The 22,292-nt window shown below is 40.9% G+C and overlaps 1 protein-coding gene across 6 annotated transcripts in view; it reads left to right on the forward strand.

Annotated features, from left to right (window-relative positions):
• The window catches only part of LOC132891866 (diacylglycerol kinase beta), a 148,587-nt gene that overhangs the window by 6,849 nt on the left and 119,446 nt on the right, over positions 1 to 22,292 (forward strand). The window contains exon 1 of one of the 6 annotated variants that reach the window (XM_060929937.1): positions 268 to 325. The exons of the other annotated variants lie outside the window; for them this stretch is intronic. The gene's annotated coding sequence lies outside the window, so the exon portion shown is untranslated. Of the gene's footprint in view, positions 1 to 267; positions 326 to 22,292 lie in introns of those variants that run through there. 6 annotated transcript variants of the gene reach the window in all.

A 22,292-nucleotide genomic window follows, 5' to 3' on the forward strand; every position in this document is an offset into this window, starting at 1 on the left:
GCCTCTTCTTTCTAACTAATTTTCTGATTGGTCTGGGAGATTCTCACTGTAAACACAGCGTGCGTGCGGCATGCCATGAGTCCATTTAGCCTACTGGAGAGATGAGTCTACTCTTTGGATGAGTCAGAGAACAGGCTCTGGATGAGTTAAGGTAGCGCGAAGTTTTTGCAACAAAACTAAGCAAACCATATTCTAACAAACCCATTAAACTACATCGAATTAAACGATATTAAATTACTTTTCCAGATGGATATCAGACAGTTCTTCTCACGAAGCAGAGACAGGGGCAGGGAAACAGTGACAGATGAGGAGGAGGGTGAGAGAGGTAAGATTAAGGTTGTAGGCTATGTGGTAGTCAGTCATAACTAACCAGCTAAGTTCATGAATCGTGAGAGTTGAGGTTGCATATAGGAAAACCTGAATCAAATACATAACAAAATTAGTTAGGTTATTCAGCTGTTTAGCTGTTCTATGAAATGTTTGGCAGGTTTACTGCATATGAAAGACAATAGAGTATGTTTAAATAAACATCTTAATGCATTCTTGAACAGACTCTCCCTTTTTAACTTTACCAGTAGATGTATATCAGGAACGTTAAGGTGCATTGTGCGGGGGGGCAGGGGGGCATTTTGTGTGTGTGTCGAGGGGGCAGTGCCCCAGTAAAGCTTAATTCCTAGTGACGCCCCTGCTCGCTCTCTCTCTCTCTCTCTCTCTCTCTCTCTCTCTCTCTCTCTCTCATAAATGAATGAATGAATGAACATGATTCTGACATTTCCACTTAATACTTTTATCATGGTTGAGCCACAGAAACAAATGTAAGTGTGGAAACCTTTTATTTTCATAGGATAGTCAAAGCAACAACAAAAAAAAAACCACCAGGTATAAAACCACCATGACAGTAGAAGTGAGAAACACAACAAGTATCAGCATGGAAAATAAAAACAAACGCAAGACAAACTAAGAGAAGCCAGGGTTTTAAACAAGGTGAGTAAGAAGTGAAAGCAGGTGTGTATGGTACTTGTAGTTTGAGGGGTCATGCTTGTACACTTGAGCAAGTCATCAGATTCGGTGGTCCCACTGTGTAAGCAAAGATGTTATAAATAGCCTTTACTTGAACAAAACAAATTTTCAGAAACAGGAAGAGAACGCTCTCAGCAGAGCCGTGATGCAGCTCGATTTGTACCATGTTGCTAACTAGCTAATGTCTCAGCTTGGGCTTTTCACAACAAGGGACTTGACACATTGCGAATTATACATTATATCTGATCTCACATGGTCAGTGCTCCGTAGCATTCCGTTAAATACAGTTAGGTGGGAATACACAATGTCCATTAGTTTTCCAGTATGAAGACCGAGTGGGAATGAAAATGTGTTATCTATTCCGTGTTGTTTTTACCTCATACAATATTAGATATGTGAAAGGGGCTTTAATAAGGTTTGAATTTATATATAAATCTTCTAAATTATATCAAGCTATATTGCAGTATAATTTATGCAGTATGTAAGGAATAAAATATAATGGTGTATATATCTCATCTCATCTCATTATCTCTAGCCGCTTTATCCTGTCCTACAGGGTCGCAGGCAAGCTGGAGCCTATCCCAGCTGACTACGGGCGAAAGGTGGGGTACACCCTGGACAAGTCGCCAGGTCATCACAGGGCTGACACATAGACACAGACAACCATTCACATTCACACCTACGGTCAATTTAGAGTCACCAGTTAACCTAACCTGCATGTCTTTGGACTGTGGGGGAAACCGGAGCACCCGGAGGAAACCCACGCAGACATGGGGAGAACATGCAAACTCCGCAAAGAAAGGCCCTCGCCGGCCACAGGGCTCGAACCCAGACCTTCTTGCTGTGAGGCGACAGCGCTAACCACTACACCACCGTGCCGCCCCTGGTGTATATATTTATAGAAAAATAATCAACAACAAGGCAGAGTCCTGTGCGATGCAGATTTAATGTTATCACCTAAAAGTCGATTCATTTCTAATAATTATATGCCCTGAAGTTTTTTTTATCCTATACCACAGTAATTTTTCAAAGATTACAAAGTATTATTTATTAAAGAATGACACACTGTACATTTTATCAGTTTATATTTTTGTTTAATGGTGTGGAACATCCAGGAAACAAATTAGTTCCTGTTATTTCTTATGTTATAGTATGTATATACAGTCTTTCCCTCTCCCGCCTCTCTTTTCTCTCTAAAAAATGTAGCTTGTCACGTTACTGAGAAACCACAAAGTCCTCTGTCCTGAAGTTTTTTTGTTTTGTTTTTCTGTCAGAAAACATAAAGGAAGAATTTTGCCTCTAGCTTGTACACATGTTCTTTATATCTATAACAGTATCGCATTAGTATGAGTGCATTAAAGGGGAACTGAAGGCAAATTTTTTATGATCAAAATTCTATTTATCTCATTTTATAAAATGTAGGAATGCATTTCTGACAGCTATTTTGTCACTGCTATAGCAAGTTATGAGTGTTTGAAATATGCTATGTAATATATCAGTCCATATGTCAAAGCAATGGCCATAAACGAGATTTGTTGAAACCTGTGCAAGACATCATAGGACGGAAGTAAAACATACAGCGGAAATCAAAGTGACCAACATCTGCCAACGTTGTCAAAAGATGTGCGCGCCCTCCTTTGAATGCTGATGTAATGAAGCTGGAAGTTTTCCCTGTATCCGAAATCGGTCCCTACTCACTATATAGGGCACTATATAGTGGGAACGCCATTTTGTAGTGCTGTCCGAAACCTTAGTGAGGGTTATGTGGGAAATGCGCTCAGTATAATATGTATTTATCACAAAAATACATGCATGTATTTATTATTTTGAAAACCCACCAACCGCCTGATCTGGCACGTTTTAATTGTGCGACAGTAATGATGTAAATACCAGTGCGACAGACTAGCCCAGGGGTCATCAAACTACGGCCCGCGGCCCGACTCTGGCCCGCCACCCCCCTTTGACCGGCCCCCCAGCCCCTCTGCCCCCCACCACTTGAACCGGCCCTATGAGGCAATCCCCAAAAGTGGTCATGGCCTATTTTTTTAAATTGATTTTTGGCAAATAATAACATGTCTACATCTTGTATTTTGTTGATTTTATCAATTAAAATTGATATTTAGTTATAAAATGAACTATTCATATTTTCCGAATTTTCGTCATATGCTCGCAATCAAGCAGTGACAGGCAGCGCACACGCAGAGAACTGTCAGTGTTCAGGACCGCACAATGGCAAGCGGTCAGCGAAAAGTTGACAGAGAGTGCAGAGTTTTTAAAGAACAGTGGACCACTGATTATTTTTTCGTTCAGTGTAAGGACCATGCAGTTTGTCTTGTATGTAAAGAAAGTGTGTCGGTTTTCAAAGAATATAATCGGCGGCGTCACTACGAAACCCGCCACAAAGAGTATGCTAGTTTGCGAGGGCAAACAAGAGAAAACAGGATTCGGAGGATGAAATGCGGACTGGCTGCACAACAGAACGTATTCCTTCGCCAAACCCAGATCAACCAGGCTGCCGTCCTAGCTAGCCATAAGGTAGCTCACCTACTAGCTACCCATGGAAAGCCGCTTACTGATGGGGACTTTGTTAAAGTATGCATGCTTGCTGTGGCCGAGGAGGTGTGTTCCGACAAGAAGGATGCGCTCAACGCGGTGAGTCTCTCCGCACCTACTATGACCAGGCGAACCGAAGATTTGTGGGACAACGTGTATGACCAGCTGAATGAGAAAGCGTCAGAATTCGAGTTTCTTGCTTTGGCCATGGATGAGAGCAATGACATGCAGGACACAGCACAACTGCTGTGATCTATTGCTCATATTATTATAATTTCACTGTTTTTTTTAAATGTATTTATTTTATAGGCCTATTTATTTGACCTTTATTAAGTGCTGCACACAATTATTATTAATATCAACAGGCCTACCTACAATTTATAATTTTCCACTCACCTTTGCCAGTGTCAATCACCTCAACTAGGCAGATGTTTCTTACCTTGACAGCTTTGATGTTATTTTTATTAGAAAATAAATAAATGGAATATCTGTGGTATTTCAAATTAAAACAAAGTGTGAAGACTCAATTACTACTTTTGCAAACCACTAGTAAAGATAAACAAATATGTGCCAGGAATCAAGTGTTGATATAGTAGTGTGGATATAGTAGTGTGGGTATAGTAGTGTGGATATAGTAGTGGGGATGGCTGTGCCAGGCTAGTAATCTCTACTACACAATGAGGCCTGCTGGTGGTCATATTTGTCTGGGCCATACAATTCTATGTTATATAGCTGACCCGACCCCGGCCCCCCATCACAGTCAGGAACGACAATGTGGCCCCCAGAGAAAAAAGTTTGATGACCCCTGGACTAGCCCTTCTCCTGTCGTCTTTCCAACTCTTCTCAGTTGGTTCAAAGTCATATGGAATAATCTCTATGTCACGTACGCGAGGGAGGCGGATGTATGTGCAGAAGTATACAGTTTAATTAAGTGCAGAATATATACAGTGAGACAATATATACACAGGCAAACAATCCAAAACAGCAGGCTAGATCAAAAATGAGAATACAGGCAAAAGGGTCGGTCGAGGCACAAACAGTACATCAAAGGCTAAGCAAGGACAAGAACGAGAAACAGGCACAAGGATCATGAAACAGGAAATCGAGACAACAGGTAGAAAGGCTCGGTAATGCGTATCGTAATACTTCGTGATGCAAATGCATCAGCACAGTCCTTAAATAGGCAAACACATAGTTCCTTAATTGAGCTCAGGTGCGCCTTGTTCATGGCACGAGTGCTGGAGTCCACTTGGCGCGCACGCAGCCTGAGGCACACCTTCAGGTGCACGTGCCACAGCGTGCAGGACTGACACTCCATCACTGATGCAGCTGGCAAATCTCTAAATTAATCAAAATTGGAATGATATGGCGATCTGGCCGCTGTGTAAACAGTTTACAAAATGGCGGCGCTGACACTTCACGTTTGAAGTCTTGCACAAGTCTCGTGAAGATCGCGTAGATAAGTGACGCCTGCCGTGGACCATACGAACTACATTCAACATGGCTAAAAACCGAAAAGGCTGATAAGTGTAATATGCCAATACAAGTCACAATATAAGGTTAATAAAACTGAAAACATAATTGAATAATACGTTAATTAAGAAATAAAGCAAGTTTAAAAATGACTTCAGTTCTCCTTTAATATAAACCTGTGGTGTCTTGCAACCAAATTACCATCCAAGCCATGCTGTTATAGAACATTATTACATTATTACTTTGTTAAATACTCGATTCTGATTGATCAATTACAGCATTCAACGGTATGCTATTTCTGTATAACAGACCATGGCTATGAATAACAGACTGTTGCTATGGACCCGACGTCATTAGCGGAAACAATAAAAAGATTTTTAAATCAATACTTTGTGTCAAATTATTGATTTCTTTAATAAGTAGCCATATAATAAGCAGGATAATGTACAGCGAGCTGGTCATTAAGTCAATAGTGCTGGGGTATAAAATACACTCATTTTGCCAGCATTCTCTTTTCATATTAAAATTTGTAAGATAAACAGAAATCTCATTCATTCTCATTATCTCTAGCCGCTTTATCCTGTTCTACAGGGTCGCAGGCAAGCTGGAGCCTATCCCAGCTGACTATGGGCGAAAGGCGGGGTACACCCTGGACAAGTCGCCAGGTCATCACAGGGCTGAAACATAGATAATAGACAACCATTCACACCTACGGTCAATTTAGAGTCACCAGTTAACCTAACCTGCATGTCTTTGGACTGTGGGGGAAACCGGAGCACCCGGAGGAAACCCACGCGGACAACATGCAAACACCACACAGAAAGGCCCTCGCCGGCCACGGGGCTCGAACCCGGACCTTCTTGCTGTGAGGCGACAGCGCTAACCACTACACCACCATGCCACCTCATAAACAGAAATGTCATAGGAATTTTATCAGGTGTATTCACTTAATCCAGCCTTTCTAATTTAATTTCCATTTTCAAACTAGTTGACTTAAATACAGTATGCTTGCTATAAATCATACTCTAACCCCCATCATGTTGTTCAGTATTTCATGCGGAACACTTGTGACTGATGTTTCCTATTGTGAAATGTGGCTTATCACTTCTTACCCAGCCACTTCTGTCCTATGTGATAATGACACATACAGTTTCTAGCAGTACTAATATTACATTACGGTCCAGTGCACTTAAATCTACAACAAATACAAAAAATTATGATAAGTCAAGCTAAAGTCTAATGTAACCTGAGTGATACTGGACGGCCTGTAGGATGGTCTGCTGTGTGTGTTTGTGTGACTACAGCCACTGGAATGCCACTGTGCTTGAGGGCAGTTATTACAGTACCATCATGTGTGTTTATGGGTGCTCGGTTATTTGCAAGAGCCAAATTACCAACCTCTCAGCCTGTGAGTGTCTTATGATCTGTCACTTTTTTTTCCAGGCTTCCATGTAATATCTGTGTTTGGCCCTGTTGTACGATAAGGATGATATCAATGTAATGGACAGTGCTATAGCTCTGCAGCTTTCTTATCCCACGTGTGATCAGTGTCCTATTTTGGCAATGCAGCTTCTTCACGAACGTGGTTAGAGATTCAGGATTATCATTCTCAATGCTTTCTCAAAGAAACAATTCCATTAGGTTAGCAGAACTTGTTGCATGACATTAACATGTATATAATTTAGCTTGAGACAGGCCATTTGCCATGAAGAATGTAAAAGAAAAAAAACCCCTCAAAGGTATATTTAAAGCTTTTTAGAGAGAGCTAAATGGAAAATGTGGTGCAATTAAAGTGCCAAGCAGGAATTGAGATCAAATGGTGACTCTGGATTATGTCAAACAGCACTACAGCAAAATAGTGCAATTCCAACTGTCTTGAAAAACTATGTACAATATTTAACTTTTGACTTTTATGGTGTTTGTGGAAATTGCACTATTGCACACTGGTCTTTAATATGTTCTGTTTGTGGATGTTTCGAGTTAAATATATCGGACTAATTTGAAACTATTATTTAAATTAGAATGGAAAACTCCTCATAATGGAGATTGTTTGGAGAGAAATTTTAGAGGTTTTGTGTTGTAAGCTTTAGAACTAAATAATCTCAAGACCGTGATAGCAAAGCTTTATTTGCTAAACAGAAAGACATCTGTGTTTTAGGAATCATGTGTGAGGTAATATAACTGTCGTCATTAAGATTTTAATAGGTACGTTTCTGCTACTTTCCATAAACTATCTAATATAATCAGCGGATGAGAGAAAAGCTTTTATTAGATCAGCTGTGTTGCGTAGACAGTAATTGGGTGTGGCTGTCGTAAAGAGGTGAGCAAGAGACACAGTCATATAAATTCTACTTCGACAAAAGTGTAATTAAGAACCAATCAGCTTGTTCAAGGGAGAAAATGAGATACAGAGGGAGGCAGAGAGACAGAGAGTGAGGGAAAGAGGAGGAGAAGGGATGAGAGAGAAAATATGATCTAAAATAGATTTGAGGGTAAAATTTAAACAGGCTGCTATTTTGGGGAGAATATAATGGCGTGCTAATGGAATAGAAGAAGAAGACTTTATTTGTCACATGTACACTCAAGCACAAACTTAAGCACATAGTGAAATTCCTCCTCTGCATTTAACCCATCTGAAGCATTGAACACACACATGCACACACAAGTGAGCAATGAGCCCACATACCCAGAGCAGTGGGCAGCTATGCTACAGTGCCCAGGGAGTAGTTGGGGGTTAGGTCCCTTGCTCAAGGGCACTTCAGCCCAACCTCAGGCAATGGCTGCCCCACATTAACCTAACCGCGTGTCTTTTGAACTGTGGGGGAAACCGGAGCACCTGGAAAAAAACCATGCAGACACAGGGAGAACATGCAAACTCCACACAGAAGGCCCTGCTTTTATTGGGCTCGAACCAAGAACCTTCTTGCTGTGAGGCAACAGTGCTAGCCACTACACCACTGTGCTGAATATAGGAATACGAAAGAATATCAGGAAAGTACATGGAGTTTCTGCTGTGAGACAAAAAAAAAAGAGCATACGGACCATTATTATATGACACCGACTGTATAAAAAAGCAAAAAAAAAAGTTATAACCCTGAACTTGACTCACTGAAAAGTCTTCTTGTTTGACCACGCAAAAGGAGAAGAGAAAAATGTGGCTCTTACTGTCCTTTAAGTGGCCTTACAAAATATGTATTCTAAAAGCCAAGACAAATTGAGAGAAAGGTAGTCAATGGCAGGATATGACAGATGACATGTGACAGAGAGACTGTCCAACATGGAAAAGTTAATTCCTCTTTTTCTTTCTCTGTAGCCTGAATACCTGAATGACTCAGGCTCATTATCTCTGTGAATAGAGGTGAGCTATGGGGGACGACAGCACAGATGATGCTGACTCTGTCTAAGGGCCTTTTATTTAAAGTCTCCCTTCTTATGTTTTAAACATGATCATCCGATTTATCTTTCAGTGTGTTCAAATATAGCAAATGATATTAATACACCAGATGAAATCTTACCTATCTAACCTGTTCCAACAAGCTCTGTCTTTAGGACCGCTTCCTAAAACTGTACGTGCACTGTCTGTTACAAGTTCACAAGTGAAAAGTTGGCACCTTGCTTTTTTCATTTTTAGTTTTCAAGAAATGTTTGCCTTTAAACAACCCCCAAAAACAGAGACAAAGATTTAGCCTTTATTATCTATCCATCCATCCATCCATCCATCATCTGTAGCCGCTTATCCTGTGTAGGGTCGCAGGCAAGCTGGAGCCTATCCCAGCTGACTATGGGTGAGAGGCGGGATACACTCTGGACAAGTCACCAGGTTATCGCAGGGCTGACACAGAGACAAATAACCATTCATACTCATATTCACACCTACGGTCAATTTAGAGCCACCAATTAGCCTAACCTGCATGTCTTTGGACTGGGGGGGAAACCGGAGCACCCGGAGGAAACCGATGCAGACACGGGGAAAACATGCAAACTCCACACAGAAAGGCCCTCGTCGGCTGCTGGGCTCGAACCCAGAACCTTCTTGCAGTAAGGCAACAGTGCTAACCACTACACCACCATGCCGCCCCGGCCTTTATTTTTTTACACACACACATTTTATATATATATATATATATATATATATATATATATATATATAATCTCATTATCTCTAGCCGTTTTATCCTGTTCTACAGGGTCGCAGGCAAGCTGGAGCCTATCCCAGCTGACTACAGGCGAAAGGCAGGGTACACCCTGGACAAGTCGCCAGGTCATCACAGGGCTGACACATAGATACAGACAACCATTCACGCTCACATTCACACCTACGGTCAATTTAGAGTCACGAGTTAACCTAACCTGCATGTCTTTGGACTGTGGGGGAAACCGGAGCACCCGGAGGAAACCCACGCAGACACGGGGAGAACATGCAAACTCTGCACAGAAAGGCCCTCGCCGGCCACAGGGCTCGAACCCGGACCTTCTTGCTGTGAGGCGATAGCGCTAACCACTACACCACCGTGCCATATATATATATACCGTATATATATATTAGTGCTGTCAAGCGATTAAAATATTTAATCGCGATTAATGTCGCGACTGTCATAGTTAACTCGCGATTAATCGCAATTTAATTGCACATTTTTGTCACATGAAAAACCATTGTAATTCTCTTATCAGCATAAAAAAGTGAATGGGCTTGCTCACCGTTCGACCTACGGGGGTACTCGGGGGATCCGAGATCCCCTGAAACAGACATGAGATCCCTTGAAAACATGATTTGGGAAATGTTGGATGGTCTCTAAAATATTGGCAAAATGATGTTTATTGACATAGCAATCGTGTGTAACAGGAAGCATTTGCATATCCGAAGTGTTGTGTTTACATCAAAGATTAAATAAACCGATATGACAACGACTGCTGCTGCCAGGTTGAGGACACAAACTAGTAGAAAGGAAGTGTGCCAACAGTGGAGATCTACGCAATGGAGATCCGCGGTGGAGCGCGCGCTTGTCTCAGAGCGCGCGATGGAGATCCGCACTCTGAGACAAGCGCAAGCACACACACCCCGAAGGGAAAAAAAGGGACCCCCCCCCCCGAAAATATCGGCATAGTTCGAACACTGGTTGTACCAATGTTTTTTTTTATTGCAGAGCATAACACGTCTTGTCACAGCCACTGCAAAGTCGGGCTGGAGCCGCCGATGGGAAAACGAAACCTAAGCCGAGCACCGTGGCTCTTCGTCCCGAGGCGCAGGGCGAGCGCGCCCTGCCCGTGCTGGTTCTTTGGGGGAGGGCAGAGGACTCTGGCTGTGCGGGGCGTGGCATTACAGTCTAGCTGCTATCGTTTTTCTAAGCAAAGTCTCTGTTCCAAGTTCCTGGCAGTTTCAAAAGCTTATGAAAAACCTACATCATGTCACAGAGCGTTAATCTCGCGATAAAAAAATTATCGCCGTTAAAATTGAGTCAAGTTAACGCGTTAATAACGCAACATTTTTGACAGCACTAACATCTCATCTCATCTCATCTCATTATCTCTAGCCGCTTTATCCTTCTACAGGGTTGCAGGCAAGCTGGAGCCTATCCCAGCTGACTACGGGCGAAAGGCGGGGTGCACTAACATATATATATATATCTCATCTCATCTCATTATCTCTAGCCGCTTTATCCTTCTACAGGGTCGCAGGCAAGCTGGAGCCTATCCCAGCTGACTACGGGCGAAAGGCGGGGTGCACTAACATATATATATATATATATATATATATATATATATATATATATTTTTTTTTTTTTTTTTTTTCTTCTATGCGTCAGTATACTAGGGACAGAGTTCAGGGTCAGCCATAATGCAGTGTCTCTGGAGAGCAGACAGTTGCTCAAGGGCTCAACAGTGGCAGCTTGGCAGTGCAGGGATTTGAGAGGAAGGAGGCGGTGCTATCTTTAACCTGGTTGTTCTCAGAACAACATCATGCGAAAAGTATAGAATGAGCCATCACTGATACTTTCTGGGAAAAAAGAGCTTTAATTGAAAATTAAAGTGGGTGGGACGAGCACTAGGGCTTTTGCACATATTTTTATTTACTTTGTTTATTTTGTTTATTTTCTATTTTGTTGGTACAAGTATATATGTTTAAATTACTTGTGTTTAGGAGTATGTGATATACAAATAGTAAATAAAAATAATAATAACAATAAAAATAAATAAATAATAAATTATATATACACACAGGAAGTAAATAGTAAATAGTATCATTAATTAATTGGAAAAGGGGTAGGATTAAATAAGCTAATGCTTCTTCCTACTCCTTTTCAAACATGTTAAGTTAATATTGTTCCATTGTTTTTTAATTGAATTAAGTGTTTTTTTAATTTGTTCTTTTGTTTTTGTTTTTTGTGTTTTTTTTCTTCTCTTCTGTTTTGTACTACTTTGATATGTTTGAAATAAAGCCTTCATTCAAAATCAAAAGTGATTTAAATAATGTTTGATGTATTTAATGTGCATTGCATTGGCTGATTGCTTTTGTTCTTAGATTGATATTCTGATAAGCAACATACAGGTACACTAATAGTCACACACAGTACCTACACACACGCATACACACACACACCAAACCTTTCCGTTTCACTTCATCTCCTCCTTGCAAATGTATGACGTCAGGTTGCTAGGCAACTAGATGAGCAAACAGAATCCCTCTCTGCATGGAGGGGTCGCCCCATCCTTCAGATCAGCATGTGCCTCTAGCAGCCCATTAACTATGTACACGTATACAAGCGCGTGCACATACACCACACACACACACACACATCTATTAACCTTGTCTGTTCATTTCTCATCACTTTATATGTTTACTAGCTTTACTGGTCTTACTGCATCCTGCAATCTCTAATGTTGTCTGAGGAAACAACTGAATGAGAAAAAAAATATGGATGGATTTTAAGAAAAAGGGAAAAAATGCTAAAGAAAAGGGGTGTTTGCTGGTAGCTTTCAAATATTATAACTGCATGTCAAACAATTTTCAGTTTTAAAAGATCAGTTTTAAAAAATGATTCTGATCTATTTAACATCCATCCATTGTCTATACTGCTTATCTGTCAGGGTCGCGGGGGAAGCTGGAGCTAATCCCAAATGACGTCAAGCAAGAGGCGGTGTACACGGTGCAGGTCACCAATCTTGTATTTAACATATGTCTTTTCTTGCACAGTATTAGTCCAGCAGTACTGTCTGACAGTTTGATGTAACCACAATATGTCAACCTCAAATTTGTGTCTTGGCCATTGTGAATACACTCAACAAATATTGAAATACTATTTGAGACAAATGTTAATTAATTAATTAATTAATTAATTAATTACAACGCTTCACACTGTTGTACATCGCTGTACTTTTAATTTGCCATGCAGAACCATCCATCCATTATCTGTAGCCGCTTATCCTGTACAGGGTTGTAGGCAAGCTGGAGCCTATCCCAGCTGACTATGGGTGAGAGGCGGGGTACACCCTGGACAAGTCGCCAGATTATTGCAGGGCTGACACATAGAGACAAATAACCATTCACATTCACACCTACAGTCAATTTAGAGCCACCAATTAGCCTAACCTGCATGTCTTTGGACTGTGGGGGAAACCGGAGCACCCAGAGGAAACCCACGCAGACACGGGGAGAACATGCAAACTCCACACAGAAAGGCCCTCATCGGCCACTGGGCTCGAACCCAGAACCTTCTTGCTGTGAGGTGACAGTGCTAACCACTACGCTACTGTGTCGCCACATGCAAAACCAGAATGTCATAAATAGTGTTTATTTATAATCTTCTGTATAACATTATGCTATTTAGCACGACTAATGCACCTTCACCTGTACAAAGCCCATACACAGATATATACTATTTATCATTACATTCTTATCTTTATATTGTATAATTGACTTATTCTTGGTATTTTTTAAAATTCTATTTTATGTTGTGTAGTGTTTTTTTGTTTGTTTGTTTGTTTGTTTGTTTGTTTGTTTTGGGTTTTTTTTCTCACATGCCTGATAACTTGCTGCTGAAACACAACAATTTCTTAGCTTGGGATCAATAAAGTACATCTATCTATCTATCTATCTATCTATCTATCTATCTATCTATCTATCTATCTATCTATCTATCTATCTATCTATCTATCTATCTATTCATGGAAGATGTATTGTAAAAGTAAACTAAATTTACAGTGACTAACATGATAATTACCATTACAACTATTCATGCAGCAATATGTTGGAAATATATTAGATTCCGAAAAAGATATTTATCTTTTAATTATATATCTTCATACTAGTCTTTTAGGTATTTGTTTATTTTTAAATTGTCTCTTGCTTTTATGGTACATTGTATCTGTAATAATAATAATAATGTACAGCGAGCTGGTGATTATTGTGAAATAAACCCCAACAGGGTGATGCAGGACCCCGACCCAAAGCAGAAGGGTTTTGAATCACCCAGAAGGGGTTTATTTTGTGATAATAACCAGCTCAGGGCGGCACGGTGGTGTAGTCGTTAGCGCTGTCGCCTCACAGCAAGAAGGTCCGGGTTCGAGCCCCGTGGCCGGCGAGGGCCTTTCTGTGCGGAGTTTGCATGTTCTCTCCGTGTCCGCGTGGGTTTCCTCTGGGTGCTCCGGTTTCCCCCACAGTCCAAAGGCATGCAGGTTAGGTTAACTGGTGACTCTAAATTGACCATAGGTGTGAATGTGAGTGTGAATGGTTGTCTGTGTCTATGTGTCAGCCCTGTGATGACCTGGCGACTTGTCCAGGGTGTACCCCGCCTTTCACCCCTAGTCAGCTGGGATAGGCTTCAGCTTGCCTGTGACCCTGTAGAAGGATAAAGTGGCTAGAGATAATGAGATGAGATAACCAGCTCACTGTACATTATCCTGCTTTTACACAAAAAATAGACAAAAACACCAACTAACGATAAACAAAAAGAAAACAACAACAATAAACATTGTCCTTCAAAAGATGCCATGATCTAATTTCAGTGGTGTAGCTGCTCACAGTCCCATTAAACGCCTCCACTGGCCTCCACTACGTCTCATACACCGAGCACAACTAGACTGAACACTGCACCATGGACCTACAAAGCTGCAGAGCTGAACATGTGACACAAAGCAACACAGACCCATCGCTGAAGAGAAGTCTGAATACCCAGAATGTCAAATTCTGCCATCAGCGAAAGTAACAGACACATGGAGAGTGATCAGACACTGCACTGAGTTCACTGCAAGTAGGCAGACATGCGGCATGCATATTGGTTCAAGGCCTGAGAAAATCCACATCCACACTCCACAATCTTAGAGTCATGAGGTAATTTCATAATATGAATGGCTGGCTCAAACAAAAACAACTTAAGCACTTACATAAACCAAATCTGAATACAGAAAAATTTAATCTCCATAAATATTGGTCTAATTTTTTAACTTAAATAACTGACTTTGAATATGGCTTTTATTCCTTATTATACCCCTTATCTGTATTTAGAACTAGGAGAATCGGAGTCTTTCTACATAGATAATTGAATCACTATGTATATTATATACTGTATATTCCTGCTATCAATCATATTATTATTCCCATCATATTGTTCACTTTGTTCATGAGCAACACTTGAATTGAAGTTTCTGCAGTCAGCTACTGTCGGCTGTGACTTTATTAGTTCTTACCCAGCCAGTTCTGTGCGATGTGGTAATAAAAAGTATTACACTTAAATCGATTAAAACTAGTCAGTTAAATATCACCATGATAAAGATGTCAATCTAAGATTTAATGTAACTTGTAACAGCACTTGGGTGATACTGTAGGACCTTGGGCTTATGTGCATCTGTGTGGACTACAGTGACTACAGCTCCACAATACCTGAGGGCATTTATTACAGTAACATTGTGTGTGTGTGTGTGTGTGTGTGTGTACACTGGTGGTCAGTTATTTGCTAGGGTGACATTACCAACTTGCCTCTCAGCCTCTTCAATTGTCTCCACGATTGCTATCTTCATCCAAGCAGTGCTGAATAACTGTGAGCGAATACATGACACTGAGATAAGAACTCTTCCCTGAATTTGATATTTGCACAGCTATTGATTTATTTGTTATGGTCATAGCAGAAAACAGTGTACCTTCTATAGCCTTCTATAATTCTCCAATGACATATGGCTATAAAAATATTAAACAATTAAAATGAGTTATTAAGTCAGCAGCAGTGAGCAGAAGGAAATTATACTCATCTGTTTATATTCCATCATATTTCTGGCTCAGGGCGATGGAAAAAAAACTATAAACAGAGTATTATGTTTGCATCATTTAAGAAACTTCACAGCTCAAAGTTACAGTTGAACTAAAATAGGTTCATTCATTGCTGATTAAAAAAGTCAGAAATGGAAACAGTTATAAACACAGCAAAGATAATACTTCATTTATGACTAGGAATAGTAAAGAAAGAGATTGTTGTCGATGGAAAAAAAAATCCCAGGTAAGAGACCAAAACTCTTGTGTGATTTTGAAATTCTCATCTTACTTATCAATTTTCAACCTTTGATTGTCTACAAAGAATTTTTTTTCTTTGGAAGTTTCACTTCTAGATTGACTCAAAGATTTTGGGACATTTTTAATAAATGAGCATTTTCTTGTCAATATAGAACATCATAAAAGCCAATTAGAGTTTTGAGGAAAATATTACACACTAAATCAGTGAAATCTATACATTCACAAAACCAAGCCCTTCCTTAGCATCTGTAACTGTGACAAACCCTTTCTACGTAAATAATTGCTCATCAGTTTTTCCAGCCATTTCTCAGTAATACTTTGAAGGAGTTCCTAAAGATTTGTGAACATTGTTGGACATCTTTCTTATATCCTTTGATCCAATTCCACTCAAATCAGTGCGATTGATTTAAATATTGTTTTCTCTAAATATCTTTTGTACGGTATTGTGCACCAAAAATTTTGACAGTCAGTGAAATATACAGTAATAATGCTAGTAACAGTTTTTAAAGAAACGCCAAGCTCCAAAAAATTATGTCCTGTTCTGAGAGAACTCAGTGTAGCAGTGCTCATATTTAAAGAGTTATTGCACACTTAAATGTGCTTTGGAGCTGTAAACTAAATGAAATGATTGTACTATGATGAAACACATCAATACTGGTGTTAATATTGACAAAATTGCTGTTTTTATAAAAATCAACATTTTATGGGCTGAAAATTTCTCAAAACGCCATCTACTGGTTAAAATCATTCTGAACCTTGCAAGGCCAGTGCTGATGTAGGGCCAGCTGTTTGGTGCATCACTCTCATCTCATTATCTCTAGCCACTTTATCCTGTCCACACCTTTCAGTGGGAGTCTGTAAAACCATGCTCATTTCCAAATACATGACTCACTGCCTCATAACTCCTCCTTCAGACATCCAAGTTAGGTTCAAAGCTGGTGGTGAAGCTACACTTTAAAGTGCATATCACGGGTAAATTCAGGAGCAAGATCAATGTAATTCTCCTATTTTATATTAAACTTTGGTCAAATATCTGTCACATTTTGCATTTTGTGCAATTTTTTTTACCTTGCGCAATACCAGAAAGATTCAGTTGAAATCAAGCCATTTGAGGCGAATTGGTCCGCCTCTGAAAAAACTTGCCATTTGGATTTCCCGGCAAACATTGATTTTCGTGACGTCACATGCGGGACGCCTCCCTCTGAATCCTACGTCAGCTCTGGTTTGTTTATGAGAAAGCGACCGTATTATTTACATCCCCGGTGTTGTCTTTGTCGTCTTCACTACTTGAATCATCATCAAATCCAAACAGATGAAGCCCCAATTCTGACATCTCATTATATTCTTCATCCAAAGGTGAAGTAACATTGCGCTCGGGTGACAATTCCATATTTCAATGCAAAATCGCTAGCTGCTAAACTTGGCCTACACAGGCTGTGCACTGAAACCGTGCAAGCTCTCGCAGCCTGCTGGCGCTTCCACAGGTGACGTCATGAATCTGGCTCCAGACTCCCTTGGGATTTTTCCAGATGAGTTTTGTTATTTTTTTCTGCCGTAGACAGATGGCCTTGTGCAAAATTACCCTTTATACACTTGATGTGGTATACTGATGGTGTGATTATTATTATTATTATTATTATCCATCCATCCATTATCTGTAGCCACTTATCCTGTTCTACAGGGTTGCAGGCAAACTGGAGCCTATCCCAGCTGACTATGGGCGAGAGGCAGGGTACACCCTGGACAAGTCGCCAGGTCATCACAGGGCTGACACAGAGACAAACAACCATTCACACTCACATTCACACCTACGGTCAATTTAGAGTCACCAGTTAACCTAACCTGCATGTCTTTGGACTGTGGGGGAAACTGGAGCACCCGGAGGAAACCTATGCAGACATGGGAAGAACATACAAACTCCACACAGAAAGGCCCCCGCAGGCCGCTGGGCTCAAACCTAGGACCTTCTTGCTGTGAGGCGACAGTGCTAACCACTACACCACCGTGCCGCCTATTATTATTATTATTATTGCATTTACAAACTGCTGCTATACATTGTGCTTTCCAGTAGCAGATGTACAAAGGTTTATTTAAAGCCATGCTCTTTAAAGCTACAGTTTGTGTTGATGACTACTGAGGTACCAACAAAGCAGTCACCATCAAATCATAAAGTATCACTCTAATATTATATATACTGTCTATGATGATACTATATATACTGTCTATATCTGAAGCTGGCAGCACGATGGTGTAGTGGTTAGCGCTGTCGCCTCACAGCAAGAAGGTCCGGGTTCGAGCCCCGTGGCCGGCGAGGGCCTTTCTGTGTGGAGTTTGCATGTTCTCCCCGTGTCTGCGTGGGTTTCCTCCGGGTGCTCCGGTTTCCCCCACAGTCCAAAGACATGCAGGTTAGGTTAACTGGTGACTCTAAATTGACCGTAGGTGTGAATGTGAGTGTGAATGGTTGTCTGTGTCTATGTTTCAGCCCTGTGATGACCTGGCGACTTGTCCAGGGTGTACCCCGCCTTTCGCCCGTAGTCAGCTGGGATAGGCTCCAGCTCGCCTGCGACCCTGTAGGACAGGATAAAGCGGCTAGAGATAATGAGATGAAATGAGATATCTGAAGCTTATATCTCCAAATTAGGATTTACAACGAGACTGATGTCACATTTGGCAAGACTATAAAGAGGCCTGATTTTAGGCACTCAAAAATGACGTGCTCAGTGAGCCATGGTTATCCCACAGGAATAGTAAAATAGTATAATCTATTTTTCCATTTCTCCTAGAAATTCTTGAGCTTGGATATTCCAGGAGAGAGGAATGTATAGCTGTTGTTGTGTGATAGCAACAAATGTAACAGCCCTGATTTATAGACAAAAATATATTCTAAGATTAAATATGTAATGTGAATTTTAAACATATGCTTTATACATACACACGGTTGCCATTCACTAGGAGTTATTGTTGTTAATTATATAGCCCTTGCCATTTCCAGACCATTACATAGCCTTATCAGAGTCCTTTAAATCAAATCATTTAATTAAAGTCAAATAAGCACCACTAATCAAACTCAATCTAAATCAGTGTTTCAATCAGTGTCCATCTTTGGAAGCTTAACGTGCCCTACATTAAGTTGCTCTGATGGTTAGCTGACTTTCTGATGACAACGATAAAACAAAGTGATGCGTTGCAGTGAAAAACTATGGATGGTTACGGATAGTCTCACAGCTAGACATCAGCTAAAGGGAGCTTACTGAGCTTAAGCAGAATATCTGGCAACACCTGCAAGTCCTGGAACGATTTCCTGTTTAATGTGTTTAAAGTACACCAGCATCACTTATTGTGAATACGTTCTCACGGCCTTCAGTATATTGAAAACTGCAGCATAATGTAAATCAATATTTTATTAATGACAGTTTTTGTGAATTGATATTTTTGAATTAATTCATTCTGATTAGGCATGTATTCATGATTTTTAATATAATTCCCCGGGTGGCACGGTGGTGTAGTGGTAAGCACTGTCGCCTCACAGCAAGAAGGTCCGGGTTCGAGCCCCGTGGCCGGCGAGGGCCTTTCTGTGTGGAGTTTGCATGTTGTCCGTGTGGGTTTCCTCCGGGTGCTCCGGTTTCCCCCAAAGACATGCAGGTTAGGTTAACTGGTGACTCTAAATTGACCGTAAGTGTGAATAGTTGTCTGTGTCTATATGTCAGCCCTGTGATGACCTGGCGACTTGTCCAGGGTGTACCCCGCCTTTTGCCCGTAGTCAGCTGGGATAGGCTCCAGCTTGCCTGTGACCCTGTACGACAGGATAAAGCGGCTAGAGATAATGAGATGAGAATATAATTCCCCAACCTTTCATCATGATTAACAAATTTATTATTAATTTTTTTCTTGACTAAAATACCAGGACTTTCTGCGTCATCACTTGTCTTTGCTTTGGATATATCTACTGTATAACTATCATATTTATATGAATCTATAACTGATTCTTTACACATCTAATTCGTTATACATACACACAGGCCAAAAGCAGGGAACCAGGCAATAATTTTAACCATAGAAGAATAAGGGCATAAAATCCTTTTGTTCTTTGTCAATAAACACATGATGACAGTGTTATGTCTCAGTAAAAATAAGTAAGTTTCATGGTTGCTGTTTTTTTCTTCATTATTTTAAAATGGCATTTTAAATGGAGTTTGTGCGCCTCCAAACTGCTCTCAAAAACCTGATGTTAGAAGCAGAGGTGTTTCTAGGCTGAATGTAATACACGGACAATTTATTTTCTCACTAGTTTAGTCTATGTTAAATGTCATGTTATTAAAAGAGACTAAACAGATGTCAGTCATGACCATGTTAGGTTGACACATTACTATCAGCTGTACTAAGATGGTGTGACACTAAGAATTATTTTCGTAATGCATTCTTGTTCCAGGTATACACTGATCAGCCATAACATTATGACCACTGAGAGGTGAAGTGAGTAACTTTGGTTATCTCATTACAGGGGCGGCACGGTGGTGTAGTGGTTAGCGCTGTCGCCTCACAGCAAGAAGGTCCTGGGTTCGAGCCCTGTGGCCGGCGAGGGCCTTTCTGTGCGGAGTTTGCATGTTCTCCCCGTGTCCGCGTGGGTTTCCTCCGGGTGCTCCGGTTTCCCCCACAGTCCAAAGACATGCAGGTTAGGTTAACTGGTGACTCTAAATTGACCGTAGGTGTGAATGTGGGTGTGAATGGTTGTCTGTGTCTATGTGTCAGCCCTGTGATGACCTGGCGACTTGTCCAGGGTGTACCCCGCCTTTCGCCCGTAGTCAGCTGGGATAGGCTCCAGCTTGCCTCCGACCCTGTAGAAGGATAAAGCGGCTAGAGATAATGAGATGCGATCTCATTACAGTGGCACGTACAGGTATCAAGGGGTGGGATATATTAGGCAGCAAGAGAATGGTTAGCTCTTTAAGTTGATGTGTTGGCAGCAGGAAAAATGGGCAAGCAAGAAAAAATGGGGATGGGCACAAAGGCTGGCTAAAACAGAAAGGTGTCAGTATTAACTTTTTCAGCAGTTTGTGCTACAGTAGCTCTTCTGTGGGATTGGACCATATGGGCTAGCCTTCGTGCCCCATGCAAATCAATCAGTGAGCCTTCGACACCCATGACCCTGTAGCTGGTTCACCAGTTATCCTTCCTTGGACCACTTTTGGTAGGTACTAGCCACTGCATACCGGGAACACCCCACAAGATGTGCCATTTTACAGATGCTCAGACCAGTGGCGGTTGGTAGTCTTTCAAACAGGGGACGCTGGTCGGTTACGATATTTCCAGATTTTAAAAGAAAAAACACATCAATTTTGCCCATACTCTTGCCTCTGATTTGGCTGATTGTTGGCAGGATCACAAACTGTGAAATAACAGGTTATTTTGGCCCATTAGCTTACTGTCCAATGTACATGATGGTGGTGTTGGGGGGGGGGGGGGGGGGGGTATATTTTAACATTTTGTATTTTAAAATTGTGGCATGTTGTTTAAAAATTGATCATTATTGAAAGCAGCTCTTTGTCAGGAACCTCAGCAGTAACAGCAGAGTGTTCTAGAATAGGCACAAGCACTGACCTTGGGGAGCCAAACATAGAGCTGGGTGCCACACATTTCATTCAATGACACTTTCCCTATATTTTACTTATTTTGACTGAGAAATGTTTTATTGACAATTTTGATAACCCTTCACTTTTAATCCAGGTCTGTAGTGTAAAATGTTCTCGGCTGTGTTTTTGTTTAAAAATGTTTTCCAAATTGTAGCTGTGTTTAATTAATATCTAGAAAAATATATATTCCAATATAATATACTCAGCATAAACATTTTAAATAGATTCTATATTTTTGGTCCATCCATGACATATTACTAAAGTAGCCTATTTACTGTTGTTGATGTGGGTCACTTGCTGTTAGCCAATTCACTTTCTCGTACCAGGAGAGCTGAAAGGAACGAGTATTATTCCCTACCTTTTTCACCAAGTCAATTTGAGGCGTTGGTCTACCCTGCTCTTTAATTTTAATTTTTTCCTCGAAAGGAAGACTGGCAAATGGCTTCGCCAAAATTAAATCAGCAATGCTCGGCATCCGTGCGCAGCTTTCTTGCTAGCTGACTAGCCCCCTCAAGTTCAAGTTCAGTCACTCAAATAAACGAAATTTCTGGAACTAAGATAGCAAACTTAACAACACTATATTTACACTTTATTTACAATGAAAATATATACAAACTAAAAAAGCTGGTAGAAACCGTATGTAATGAATGAAATCGAAATGTAAGCTGATCTCTTACAATACACCACACCACTTGCGAATCCGCATGGGACTGAACTGAAATTCACCGCTGCCTGTCTATATTTGAAACGAGCTGTCAATCAAAGAAAATATCCGGCCGCTTTCACCAATCACCAGTCTCCTCGCGGAAAGCTTTGCCATGTCCCTCCCACTGTGAGGCTCGGAGTCCGTGGGCGGGCATTTTCGCAGTATTTGTCCAATAATCGTCTTGCATTTTGAGATTGAAAAGCGCAGAGCTCCCAAATGCCATTGAAGTCCACTGAGGCTGGGCTGCATCGCGCTGTCACGAGGGGGAAAAACTCATGCGCACATTAGGCGAACTGGGGAAAGTTATAACGGAATGATTTCACACTGTAGTTGGGTTGAGCACATATATTTCTATGATTCTGGATCTGAAATAGCAATGTTATAAGGTCGGCTATAACATAAGCCTAGC

Source organism: Neoarius graeffei, chromosome 9 (assembly GCF_027579695.1).
Source record: "Neoarius graeffei isolate fNeoGra1 chromosome 9, fNeoGra1.pri, whole genome shotgun sequence".
NCBI classification, from domain to species: domain Eukaryota; kingdom Metazoa; phylum Chordata; class Actinopteri; order Siluriformes; family Ariidae; genus Neoarius; species Neoarius graeffei.